Source organism: Lemur catta, chromosome 9 (genome assembly GCF_020740605.2).
Source record: "Lemur catta isolate mLemCat1 chromosome 9, mLemCat1.pri, whole genome shotgun sequence".
NCBI classification, from domain to species: Eukaryota; Metazoa; Chordata; class Mammalia; order Primates; family Lemuridae; genus Lemur; species Lemur catta.
In genome coordinates this window covers 34113429-34128177 of record NC_059136.1, presented here as the reverse complement: position 1 = coordinate 34128177, position 14749 = coordinate 34113429, and the positions used below count along the sequence as shown (strand labels likewise).

Here is a 14749-nt window from a genome sequence, read left to right as displayed (position 1 = left end):
AGTACACAATAACAATGAGCGTGAGCAAATACTGATGTATCTTTATGTATAAATGTGGAGCATGTGTGTACTCATATAACATGTATATTTGCGTGACAATGCCTGGAAAGATGTTCACCAAAACAGTCACTACCTAGATGGTGATTTTTACTTTCTTCTTTTACTTCTCTACGTTGTTTCAATTTTTTATAAATATAAGAGCACATATTTTTATAAGAATTTTCATTAATAAAATATGGTATGAAAGCCACAGTAGTCTATGGCCATACCACCCTGAACACGCCCGATCTCATCTGAAAGCCACAGTAATCAAGCCATGTGGTACTAGCAGAAGGATAAATCAATGAAACTGACATGAAAGTACAGAAATAAACCCATACATCTGTGGTCAAATGATTATCAACAGAAATACAAAAAGAGGAAAGGATAGTCTTTTCAACAAATGTTGCTGAGACAACTGGATATCCACATGCAAAAACATGAACTTCAAAACTTAAGTCACATCATAAAGTTAACTACAAATGGATCACAGACCTAAATGTAAGGGCTAAAACTATAAAACTTTTAGAAGAAAACAGCCAAGCACAATGTGGGATTACACCTGTAATCCCAGCTACTCGGAAGGCTAAGGCAGAGGATAGCTTGAGCCCAGGAGCTGGAGGCTGCAGTGAGCTATGGATGATTGTGCCACTGAACTCTGGTGACAGAGTGAGACCCCCACCTCCTCTTCTCTAAAAAGTGGGGTGGGAGAAAGAGAAGCAGAAGGAAAAGGAGAAAACATAGGAGTAAATCAGAAACCTCACAACCTTTGGTTAGGCAAAGATTTCTTAGATATGACACAGAAAGTATAATTTTTAACAGAAATAAAAACTAGACTCCACCAAAATTCAAAACCTTACACTTCAAGAGACACCGTTAAGAAAACAAAAGGACAAGCCACAAACTGAGAGGAAATATGTGCAAATAATGTATCTGATAAAGGACTTGGATCCAGATTATATAAAAAAAAAACCTCTTACAACTCAATAAGAAAAAAAAACAACCCAATTGAAAGTGGGCAAAAGATCTGATATTCATTTCACTAAAACAGACATATAAAATGGCTTAAAAAGATGCTCAACATCATTAGTCATGAAGGAATTGCAAATTCAAACCACCATGCTATACTACTTCATGCCCACTACAATAATTATAATCAAAAAGATAATGACAAGTGTTAGGAGGATTTGGAGAAACTGATATCCTCAAATACTCCTGGCAGGATGTAAAATTGTACTGACAGTTGGATAATAGTTTGGCAATTTCTGTAAAATTAAATATAAATTTACCATATGACCTAACAGTTCCATTCCTAGGCATCCACCCAAAAGAAATGAAAATATACAGCAGCCTCACACCTAATTGCACACAAATGTTCACAGCATTATTTATAACAGCCAAAAAATGAGAACTAACCAAATGTCCATCAACTGATAAATGGATTAACAAAACATGGCATATCCGCACAACAGAACACTACTCAGCAATAAAAAGGAACAAATTACTAGTGCACTCAACAACATGGATAAACCTCAAAAACATTAAATGAAAGAAGCCAGACACAAAAGACTATATATTGTATGAATCCATTTATAAGAAATTTCCCAGAAAGGAAAAATTTATAGAGATAGGTAAGTGGTTGCCTGAGGCTGGGAGTAGTAATGAAGATAAATTGTAATAGGATTCAAGGGATCTTACTGAGTTAACAGACAAAGTTCTAAAACTGAACCTATGGTAATGGCTGCAAAGCTCACTATATTTACTAAAAAGTCATTGACTAGTGCATTTATAATGGTTGAATTCTACAGTAAGTAAAGTATAACTCCATAAAATTGTTTTTAAAAAAAAATAGTGGAAAAAAAAGTTAGTAAGTAGTTATGTTTATTGAAGGAATTACTGGGTTCTTCTAGATGCCAAAGCCAAAAATCAGTGAAACAACAAAACCATATTAAATGAAAGTATACATTAAAATGGCATACCGAAATAGCATATATACTGCTTATCTCTGTTATCAGTACTACAGGTGATTTCTACTTTTTATTAAAGTATTATACTTCTAAGGGTCCTGAGAGTAAATCTTTTTGACCTGATTAACTACTAGCCCCACATCTTTACTAAGAAAGATTTTAAAAAACAGAAGGCCACATTATGGCCTTTTTTCCCTATTATGTCCTGCTATACAGGAAAATAACAGGAATATAAATACATAGAAACAAAATATATACACATATATTATGTATATGTATATTCCTATACCAGAGACTAAAAAAGAAAGCAGAACTATCCAAAGCCTGCTCTGGAACCTTCTTTGGATAGAAATTCAGCAAGGTCATATCTAAACAGAAGGGGCTCGAAGGCAAGTAGTGAGTGAATCTTTCCTGGTGGTTGGCTTTCCACTATTCTCAACTAGCTCTTGAAAAGATGACTTACAGTATCCGTCCTAGAAGGGATATGAGAGAGGAAGTAAACGAACTTCACAAAAAGTTTTGCTTGTAGACTACAACTAGGAAAAATTCTGAAGTGCTTAAATATTTTTTAAAAAATATTCAAATATACAGACTACCTAAGCAAACTACACAAACTGAGAATGGTTTAAAAAAATTAAATTTCATTTTAATAAAACAATATACCTTATTTTTAAAAGTTGATTATAAAGCAAGAACAATGAAAATCAGCTAAAACAAAGTTCTTAAAAGACACACGCTAACAGACTACTAAGAGGTCAGTACCACATACCAAAGACAGAACACTGGCCAGCTGTCACCATCTCACACACAGTATAACAGAACTTTGGCACACCCATTTCAAAGAATTGCCAACCCCAGGCTACGTATTTTGACTATTGCTTCAACATATTGTTCTATAAATAAAAAGAAAATGCTTTAGTTTAACTATAGTCACATTTTAATATAGAAGTCCCAATTATCAAAAAGACTGCTTCCAGGCCGGGCGTGGTGGTTCACACCTGTAATCCTAGCACTCTGGGAGGCCGAGGCTGGTGGATCATTTGAGCTCAGGAGTTCTAGACCAGCCTGAGCAAGAGTGAGACCCCATCTCTACTAAAAAAATAGAAAGAAATTAGCTGGACAACTAAAAATATATATATAAAAAATTAGCCAGGCATGGTGGCGCATGCCTGTAGTCCTAGCTACTCGAGAGGCAGGAGGATTGCTTGAGCCCAGGAGTTTGAGGTTGCTGTGAGCTAGGCTGACACCACAGCACTCTAGTCCAGGCAACAGAGGAGACTCTGTCTCAAACCAAAAAAAAAAAAAAAAAAAGACTACTACTAAAAAGCTTCCGTCCTTAGGCATTCACCTGCTTTTACCCAGGGTTGCTTTTACCCAGGGTTGCTTTTACCCACTAGCAACTCAGAGCTGGCTCCACCACAGCTAGAAGATTTTAGAATTCCAAGTCTCTTAATTCATGTACACTTTAACCCAAATGAATGGAATAAATGAAGTTGACTTCTCTGTAGTTTTTAAAACAACTTGATAAACCAGAACACATTAGGTATTAAAGTCAAAATAAATTAAAATGTAACAAATAATCTTCCACAAGAAAAGTTAGCTTTCAAAATAACATTTTTAGAATACTTGTTTACAGAAAATAACTGGAAGGACAAATTTATAAAATGATAATAGATAAAATGGAGCCCTGCCCCCTAAAGAAAAAAAGAGAAATAGAAATAAATCGCTAGTTTGAACCTCCCCCTCACTATGCTAGCCTATCTTATTCTCTTATATCTACATTTTTCCTTCATATAAAGGGGAAGAAGTTGCCCTTAAAAACGTGCTGAATTAACAAATATTATTTCATTTCTAAGAATTTGCCAGGGCCAGGCGTGGTGGCTCACGCCTGTAATCCTAGCACTCTGGGAGGCCAAAGAGGAGGGATCACTTGAGGTCAGGAGTTTGAGATCAGCCTGAGCAAGAGCAAGACCCTGTCTCTACTAAAAATAGAAAAATTAGCTGGGCGTGGTGGCGTGCACCTGTAATGCTATATACTCAGGAGGCTGAGGCAGGAGAATCACTTGAGCCCAGAAGTTTGAGGTTGTTGTGAGCTAGGCTGACATCATGACACTTCAAGTCCAGGTGACAAAGCGAGACTCCATCTCAAAAAAAAAAAAAAAAAAAAAAAAGAATTTGGGAGAATTTAAAGTAGGGAAATGGAGTTTGACAGAAAGAAAGCAAAGTAATCTCATACCTTACACCCCAAGGTTGTTTTCTCATATTTAACTTTAATTTAATGTCCCTGAAATTCTTAAAAGACCAGATGTGAACTTTCTCAACCAAAAGATGTCTGAACATGTCAGTCATTATTTTTTGAGTAAATGTTGTTAGAACAGCCGACTTAGAGAAAACCTCAAAATTCCACCAAGGTCACTACATACAGGTTTGCCCCAAAAAACGGAGCAAAGACATGAACAGCACCAATAATAAGACTTATTGTGTCTTTATTACATGCCAGGCCAGATTGATATGTAATTTACAGATGTTGGGAAACATTCCTCTGGTCTCTTGCATGTGTGTGTTACAAGCAGAGGTACCAAGTGTTCCTTGCTGTGGACTTTCTTTTCAAGGATGCCTGTAGTAAACAACCTCAAAAAATAAAGATAGTTTCTCCTTCCAGACCAAAGTACAGGCATGCTTACAGACCAGTATAATAAATACAATGTATCCTTCCAGAGCAAGGGGCAAGCATACTTACTGCCCATTTGAAAAGATTTGGGGTCCCTGAAGGCTTCTCTCCAATAACGTAACTCATTGTGTCCAAGTATTACCTGGCCCTCTTCATGTCATCCTGTAGAGACTGAGGATCAGAAAACCAGCATAAATGCTAATACTCTGGCTACTGCCATAACAGAGAATAATAAACTGCCCTTCATCTCTGACACAGGAGTTTCATGTCTTCTATCAGCATCCGTGAAAATGTGACAGGGTAACTTATTTATTAGCTTGCAAGTAGGATAAAATCTCGGACCTTCATGGTTCTTGACAGTTCGGGGCAACATGGATGGGATGTTGACAGAACCATGATTTTCTAAGGGAAAGGATAAAGGCCCAGCAGACTGAGTTCTGGGAAATGAGAAGACATCCTGGGATCTGAGAGTGATCCTAGTGGCAGGTAGGGAGAAGGTGGGAATAAGGATTCCCCCACTGTCCTATTTGTTAATTAACAAGAGTTCAATTAATGTTTAGAAACTGAGCAGTGAGAAGCAAGAAGGAAATTAGCCACTCAAATGGTGCCTTGGTGGTTGTTCATTCTCCTCTGGACTAGTGGAAAAAGGGATGTATCATGACAACGGGGCAACAAGCTCCATGGCCCCAGGGTGGAAGGCAATGTGGCTGTAGCAGCTTAGCCAAGAACGTCCCCGCAACCCCAGCTAAAATAGATGGTGTAAGTAAAGGATGGCTTTGCTGCCAACTACAGAGCTTCTGGTGGGCCAAAAACATTAAAAGTTCCTTTAGTTGAACTGTAAAGGAATGATCAAAAGTGAATGTTTAGCTCACGCCTGTAATCCTAGCACTCTGGGAGGCCGAGGCGGGTGGATCGCTCGAGGTCAGGAGTTCGAGACCAGCCTGAGCAAGACCTCGTCTCTACTAAAAATAGAAAGAAATTATCTGGCCAACTAAAAATACATATAGGAAAAAAAAAATTAGCCGGGCATGGTGGCGCATGCCTGTAGTCCCAGCTACTCGGGAGGCTGAGGCAGTAGGATCACTTAAGCCCAGGAGTTTGAGGTTGCTGTGAGCTAGGCTGACGCCAGGGCACTCACTCTAGCCGGGGCAACAGAGCGAGACTGTCTCAAAAAAAAAAAAAAAAAGTGAATGTAAAGAACTGTAACTGGATATAAGGAAAGCAAAGTAATTTCACACCTTATACTCCAAGGTGGTTTTCTCACATTTCACTTTAATTTAATGCCACCAAGTTGATAACTGGCACCAAGTTGCTCTCTTCCTCCATACCTGCTGATCTCTCACTTATATCCCAAACTCTTCTGCTTTAAAGAAAAAGATGGTTAGGAATGGAGCTGAGGTCTCCCTGATCCCCAAAAGGAACTTAAGGCCAGACAGACCCATCTGAGGCTACCCACGTAACTTTAGGGAGGGACTCAAAATTTTATGGTTCTCTTGAATACAGGCATCCAGGTCACCATCCTTTCTAGTCCTGCAGGGGGGAGGGGACACCCAGATACAGTTGATAGGGCCTGGGCAGGGGTTACAGTGGGTTAAGGAAATGAGTATGACTTATGGGTGGGGTTCTTTGGGCCATTTCAATGTACTTTTGTTGCCTCTACATCTTAACATATAGTAGGAATTGATTTGTTATATGCTTGTACTTCCCTATCCCGTAAGAGCCAGAGAGGAGAGTTCTTCCAATTAAGAAAGGGCTGTATGTAAAGAAGTTCTAGTAGTTTTGAGGCCCCACAATCCTAATGACCATTTTGAGCTACAAGTCTCTATACTCATGATTTTACTGATTAGAGCACTTGGCAAAGGGAAGTAGTCTCCACCTGGAGGTACCCCCTGGTGTTTTAGACACTTTGTCTCCCTGACACAGCTATCAGGTTTACCCCCTTTTGAAAAGTAGCTATTAGTTTGCTTCTGGGCTCTTGTAGAAACTGAATACCTGATTCATGGAGGCCTCATAAGTCTCCAGCTTGATATTCCTATTTTGGGGTGGGTCAGCTCACACTCAATGACTAAGAATGTGGTAAATCAATGGAAAAATGCTTATTTGAAAACACATATGGCTTAGCCTTAATCCTACGCAGCATCTCAACTTTACATGAAAAAGCTGCACCTAGCCTTTTGGGAGAAACTTTATTCCCTATTCTACCACTGGAAGCAAAGTTAGTGACTCAATGGAGCCCACATTCAGTGAATTATCAAATCTTATAGATTTAATATCATCCTCCCCATTGCCAATACTCAAGTACAGATCACTATCAATTCTTTCCCAGACTTCAGTAACAGCCTCTTAGTTTGTCTGCTTGTATTCAATCTTACTTCACCTTCAATCCATTCTCCAAAAGCCGAGTAAGAACGATCTTTAGAAAAGACATATTTCACTCTCTCTCTTCCATTAAAATCTTATAATAGTTTCCCCAGTGCCGTCAGTCCAAACTGAACTGAACTTAACATGACTCATGCAGCTGACCTTACAGTTTCCTTCTTGTCTACCTCCCTCTTTAGCCTCATTTTTCCCACCTCTCCTTTACGTATTCTATAATACAATCCTGCCATACAGAACCAGTAGTTTCTAACATGACTTCACTTATCTTCAGGCTTTTTGCCCCTTGCTCTAGCTCCATGCACTCTCCCTTTTGCCTGACTGATCCACTCTTCAGGTCTTAGTTTAGATGGCATCACAACAGGGGTTTCATCCTGATTCCTTAAAATAAGAATAGGTACCCATGTAACACATATCACTGAATTCACACTATTTTTCTCTATCTTCTATTCCACCGCAAGGAAGGACTATAAATGATTTATTCACTGTTACATAACTCCGCTTATGTGCTCAAGAACTATTTGGGTAATTAAAGGCAATCCATACCCAATATTGTGCCAGGTGTCAAACAAACAGATGATCAAAACCCATATTATTTTAAATGATCATTCGACTTAGAAATGCATTACTTTAATAAAATTATATCTTGCCTTCCCTATTATGTTGCATTGAAATTAATACAAAAATTTCACAACAGTGTTGTGAGGCATGTAACAGAGACATTATTATTCCCATTTTATAATCTGAGATCTTCACGATAGCAGACAAGAGCAAGCCAGGACTTAAATGCAATGTTTTTGTCAATACACAGTAAAATTTTACAATGAGAAGAATCTCTTGGTAAGAGTACAAGTCAACAAACTACAAAAGTCTACCTTAAGACATAGCAGATCTCAGATTTCATTTAAACTAATGCATTTAATTCTCCATTATATTCACTAATAACAGAGAAATAGTGTAAGTAATCATCAAATAATAGTATCTGGGAACATGTCATAATTTTTTTCTTACCAAATGTTTCCTGAAAATGTCTGACCTAAATTAGTACTCAGTATAATTTGGATTATCTAAGGACAAGGACATGCCAATATGTGATTGGAAGAAATGTTCTAGACACAGTGAAAAGAGTGTGTATCAGTCTAGGATTTAACATATACCACACATAATGCATCAACTAGAGTACACCAAATAGAGATTACTGCACAGCAGAAAATAACTGTACAGGATTCAAAGCTTCATAGTGTCACATACAATAGCACCTCTATGTTGAAGATCATCTTTTCAAAATAAATTTAACACCTATAAAAATATATCTTTGCATTAGGTCTCCCACTTAAAATCACACAGTATCCTTGAAAACAATCATTCTCACCCATGGTACCATTATCCAGATGTTAGGGTGTGTAACAAGAAATGTATATATTTAAATAATCAAAATTCTAAGAAAGATTTCCTTGTTTAAAAAGTTTTACAAATGTAACTCATTTGCATTCCAATTACTTGCATGAGTAGGAAAGGAGTGAAGCTGTGACTAGTGAGCAGGAAATTTTAATCTTGTATATGCTCATGGGAGAGTACAGAAAACATTATCCTGTGTGGTGACTAAAAAAAGTAAAGTTTTGAGATCTGTTAATATGCTCTCTAAATAAATACAAAACAGAAGACCTCAAATTAGTACCTTGAAATAGTAAGTAAAGGGGATGAGTTACACAGGCCTGGGTTCAAATGCCAGTCTTCAGCATCTGCCACTTGGGAGTGTACTCAGCTGAACAAGTTACTCTCTGAGCCTTACTTTCCTAACGTTAATTAGGAATTAACTAGAAATTAATCTACACCTTGCAAGGTTGTCATAAAACGAATCTAATAAGGAACCTGGCATATAGTAGGTGATCAATATTACAGCATAATAATTAAGAGCCAGGTTAATTTAGTGAATTGATCATAATATAGGATGAGCTCATGCATCCAAAAACTTTTATGCTGACTTTCAGAAACTTTAAATGCATAAGAAATGATCTGAATTGACTATCGTTCATGAATGCTGACCAGATATATACATAAAATACCCATTCTAAATAAATGAATCCATTCTATGAACTAAAGCATAATACAAAATGGTATGTCTATTGTACTTTCTCTCCCAAAGATCTCAAAGCAATTTAAATAACCCAATACAGCAGTCTTCAAAACATATACTGCAGCTCACAGCAATCAACATCTTTCTCCAAAACTTTTGCCACATAATCACAAAATGCTGTCATAGTCTAACCCTTTGACCTTACCATTCATTCAATTGTTCAAAACATTTACTGAGAATACACTATACACCAGGCAGGCACTGTGTTAACCTCTGGTGTTACAGAAAAGGAGAGACCAAAAATAATAGGAAGCATGTCACTAACAACATAATTAAATATTTCCAAATATTGTAGTCTTGTTTTCCTTAAACAGTGAAAATTAAATTATAGGCTCTTAAACTAGTTGAATGCATCAAGACTTAGTAAGAATTAAGTAATGTCATAAATGATAATCCAGTATTTTTCCAAGGAGACTAGGAGTAAAATAAGCATCTCTCTATACTTCTCCATCAACTGTTATTTACTATGTAAAGATAAATGACCATTTCAAATGAGTCAATAACCTAAGGAGGAGCACTACTTATTAAGATGTAATTTTTTAACCCATTTAGTTTTGGAAATTTCAGACAAGTGAATTTTGAGTTTAAGGTAAAGATCACCTGTAATCTATCAAAAACAAACTGCATTGACTTAGCTTTACTCAAGATCTGAAATTATATTTTTGCTGGGGCAACCAGAGTCAACTTACTAATCACATCTCCCTTTGATCAAATGATCACTTTCTTAGAAGAGAAAAACATAGCCTCTATCCAATTATATAACCTAGAGTAGAGTTCATACTATACATCCTACAACATTATACAAAGCAAGAGTTGCCCTGAAAACAACTACATCACTACTAAAGTTTTTTTTAATGTTTTTAATTATTATTTAGCAAAACAGCTCTGCCAAAAAAAAAGTAAGCCTGACTATGAGTTAAGAAATTTTAAGTGGTTATCCAAAACCTAAATGGAGACAAGCAGCAAGTGCCTTTCTAATACCTAGCTCCCCAGAAAAAACGCTACCATAAATATTGACAGCAATAGCATCATCATGCAAGTAGGTGTGCTTTAGAAGTAAGAACCTCCCTTGGATTCAGTATTATGGGACTATGAAAGTCACATGAAAAAAAAAATGCTATCATTTCGTTTTATGAATGCCGATTAGGCAATTTCAGTTAACTGCAACACTTCACAAATGGGCTATCAAATAAGCCCCAGTTATCAAGTACTTCTAGACACAAAGCTTCTGTTTCTATTATTAAACACAATTAAAGAATTAAAGGGATCAGTGTGTTTTTCTTGAGGTACATTAGTCAGAAATGGTTTGCAACAGTAAGTCACCAAACACCCAAGTGATTGAAATTCCTTTAGCTATATGAAACGCTCCTCTTGAACGTCTACCAAACTGCAAGGCTAAAAAGAACACAAAATTGATTGATACACATTTTTCACGTGGAGATTAAAGAGTAAAAAAGGTGGCAAACTCAATAAACTTACAGAAAGGGAAAAAAGGTGTAAGCAAATTCCAAAAATCTTTGTCTTATCCAGAATGGCACTTTGTGGTACTGCATATATTCAGGCATTTCATCAGTATTCAGCACACAGGGGGGCACTCAATAAATGTTGACAGATGACACAAGAAAAAGTCTCACCAACAAACATTATAGCAAAGCATTAACAGGTAATGTTGCAAATCAGTCAAGGAAACCAGTGATGAGGAATCTGGAGGAGTAAAAAAAAAAAAAAAAACAACAATCTTCTGCCAAATTTTACACTCAGAGAAAAATTAATCCATCATAGACACTCTTCCAGGGGAAAAAACAAGGAAAAGAAAAAGGTATTTAGTATGGCCCAGAATAGCCATGAGGTTAGGAGAAAAAAAAAATCCCCACAGCAACTGCCACCTCCACTAAAGTTTGACAGTCACAAATTTGGGTAATTATAGTAGAAATTGTGTGTTTTGGAAACACACTAACACCACACCCTAAGACTCAGAATCTGGACTTCAAACGCTGGGAATTAAAAGGTCAACGCAGTACATAAGTTGGAAGTCTGGCCGCGCAGGTGGAAAACGAAGTGACGGCGAGCAGTAAAGACACCAACTTCGACGCCAGTGACCAGGAGAGCCGGGTGTCGGGTGAGGCGTGGCAAGCCCGAGGGAGAAGGGGGTGTGCATCTGGGGACGAGCACATGGAGGGGGGCAAGGAGAAAAGGCAGCTGCGAGGAGGCAGGGGTGGTGGAAGCTGGGGTGGGGGCAGACGTCGACGCGAGGGGGACAAGCTAGGGAGCCAAAAGTCGGGGACGGCGGCAGGACTTGGGGGTGGAAGGGGGCAGCGAGCACGCGCGTGGAGGTGCAAGGGGATGGAAAGGGAGGAAGAAAGGAAGATCAGAATGAATGAGTGCTGGGGCCAGGCCGGGCCGCGGGCCGGGGAGGAAGGGCTAGGGGCGCCGCGGGGCCGGGGGCGGGCCCGCCACGCCAGGAGGGGAGGAAGCCCAGCGCCGGCGAGGGCCCCGCCGCACGCGCCTCTCCGCCAAAATGGGGTCGCGACGCAGGACGGCGAGGGGTGTGAGTAAAGAGGGGAAAACGGTAAAAGCCGATCACTCACCCTCCGCTCGGGCCTCCAGGCGCTCTCAGCCCCGCTCCTGAGCCCTCCGCGAGCCGCAGCGGCGACTCCTCAGCGGCGCTAGGGGGAGCCCCGGGCCCGGAGCGGGGGAGCGGCGGCGGCCAGACCGGGAGCCTCTCCGCACCTGCCCCTGTGGCGGAGCAGCGATGAGCCAGGCGGCGGTGGCGGCGGCAGCGGCTCCGGCTCCGAGTGGGGAGGGCAAGTGACCCGGATGTACAGGGTAACGGCGAGGAGGGGGAGGGTGGAATGCCAGGAAGTGAAGGCGCCGCGGACCTGTCCGGCCGTGCGCATGCGCCGCGCGCGCGCCCCGCAAGGTAAACCCTCAGCCTTCCTTCTCCACCCCTCCTCCCCGCCCCTCCGAAGGGGGCGGGGCGAGGCAGGAGACAGGTGGTCGGCCCGGCGCCGCGCGGAGAGGAAGGAGGCGCGGCCAGCCTGTCCGCGCCCTCCGGCCTCCTTAAAGGGGCAGCACCTTCGCGCCAAGATAGTTTCTGGGTGGGTCGAGGTCTTCCAGCCTTCTCATAGTACAGATGGGAAACTGAGGTTCAGAGGTGGCAGCTACCTGCCCCAGGTCAGCGAGCTTGGAAATGGCAGGAACTGGAACTTGGGACTCGCAGAGCGGGACGGAAGCCTGGAAAGCTGCCACATTTCACCACCCCCACGCCTGAACGGCCGGGCCCGTGGGCGCGCCTTTCCCCCTCTGGCCAGGTACCGAGCCTCGCCGCGGCTCCCGACTCCACAGATGCGCCTGGCAGGCTCCCCAGAACTGAGAGCTGCACCGTTATCGCCTGCAATGGTATCAGGCAGACGCCCTTGGGAGGTGTTAAATGATCCGTCTGAGAACAGAAATCAGACGCCACGATTTGAGACCCGTAGCATATGCACAGAACTTTATGATAAATCAGACCCATGTTCTGGGGTCTACTCTAGGCAATGTCTGGTGGGCAGAGAACTTCAATGTGGTAGAGGGCGCAGCCTCTTGATTATATCCCTAATTCCCCTTTCACTCTTTGAACATAAATGCTCCCTCCCCCTCTTTGCATACAAAAACAGAACATCCCCTCTAGCTAGTTCATCCTACTCCTGTTATAAAACTCCTGGATTTTTTCCTTAACACTAAAGTGTCAAAAATTACAATCTCCCGGGGTTATTTTCAGTTTGACTGATGAGCAGATCAGCAAGATGAACATAAATGATTATGAATATTTTGGGATCACAGGCCGAACTGAAAATCCCATAAAAGTATGGACTTTTCTCCCCAGGAAAATATATTTATGTACACAAATTACATACAATTTCAGGAGATTCATGGAACAAGGGAGCCTATCTGTGAAATCCTGATTATGAATGCAGGTCTAGTCAAATAGGTAAGATCCCAAGAACTATCTGGGCCTTACTATATGTAGCCAATAAATCACTCCTTGCCCCCAAAGACAGAAGGGCAGCCCTTACCTTATTTATTAGCGTTTGTCTTCCTCTTGAGTTCTATGGGAACCAAATGGTATGTAATATAATATGTTAAACAGAAACATGTTAAGAGAGTCATGGAGAGATTAAGTGGCTTTTTCAAGGCACATACTAAGGGAAAGAGTCCTGGACTTCAGACTTTTAATTGTCATGAGGATTTGGAGTTTCTATACTATATCTATTATAATTTTCATCAATGTCAATCAAACAGAAAGAGTTGATGTTTTGCAAACATTGATGCTGATAGAAAAGTCTTCATAATCCAAGAACCTTGGTCCATTTGTCTGACACACTGACATCCAATCTTAGATAACCTGGGTTTGTACACAGAGAGCACTGTCCTCAATTTGAACCAGAGGAAGAGTTCATACATATGCCCCATCCGTTAGCCATGAGCTCTAAGTAACCACACACCTCTAACCCAACCTCCCACCAAAAGTAAAAATCTTTCAGGGTATCCTCAACACATAAACATCCAGTTTAGTTCGAATATCTCCAATGATAGGGAGCTCATTACTGCAATTGTCAGCTTCCTCTAACTGAGGAACCTCTTCTTTTACACTGAGCAGAAATCTGATGCCCCAAAATTTTCATCCATTGGTCCTAATTTCATCTCTGGAGAGCAACACAGACATGATGCTGGAAAATAGTCCACTGGGGAGTGATAATAGTAAAATAGGATGAGTCCTGTGAGGAGCATAGAATACCTTCTCAGAGGCACCTTTCTCATTCTCAGTGCTAGACACCCCCCACCCCCCACCCCGTGCAAGGACTCAAGAATAAGTTCTTCTACTACCCCATGTGGGAAGGCCCTGAAAGAGGGAGCTAGCTCAGAAAACAAGATCCTAGGAGAAGTGCTGAGTTTATTCTTCCGTAATCCTTTCTTCATCATTCTGCATGAATGTAATCACATTTCAGCTGAGGACAAAGTTTTCAAAGTTTTTTGTTGAAAAAACAAGCAAAAGGACACACACACAAAAAATGTTTACATAAGAGCACTAGCCTCACAATGATGATTTAATCAATGTGGCTAGCTAGCATTTTCTGAGGCCTTACGATGTGCCAGGCACTGTACTAAGCCCTTGGCTTGCATTCCTCTTTTCCTTTTTTACAACCACCCTATATGGTACTGTACATTTTATAAATGAGGAAACTGAGGCTCAGGATGTGCCAGATCCGGGATTCAAACCCAATCTGTCACCTCCCCAGTTTGTCTGTTTCTCCATTTACACTGCTTTGCCTCTGTCTACTTTCTTAAATTTCAGAAGATCCTGTTACTTTCTTTAAGTGCTGTTTTCTTTGAAATTTTTATTTTATTATTAAATTGATTTTAAAATGTTAGAGAATAAATTGTTTTAATCAACCATTGATTCATTCAATCAACACACATTTTTGCCCCTCAATTATATCCTAGGCACCATGCTGAGGGTCCAGGAAGGAGGACAGTAAGACAATAGGTCCCTGCTCCAGAGGGTCTCAGAGTTTAGCG

The 14749-nt window shown here is 40.5% G+C and overlaps 1 protein-coding gene across 7 annotated transcripts in view; it reads right to left on the bottom strand.

The window, feature by feature from the left end:
* Positions 1 to 14749, bottom strand: part of CYRIB (CYFIP related Rac1 interactor B) — a 150847-nt gene that overhangs the window by 82459 nt on the left and 53639 nt on the right. For 3 of the 7 annotated variants that reach the window (XM_045561462.1, XM_045561461.1, XM_045561466.1), the window contains exon 1: positions 11779 to 11999. The exons of the other annotated variants lie outside the window; for them this stretch is intronic. The gene's annotated coding sequence lies outside the window, so the exon portion shown is untranslated. Of the gene's footprint in view, positions 1 to 11778; positions 12000 to 14749 lie in introns of those variants that run through there. 7 annotated transcript variants of the gene reach the window in all.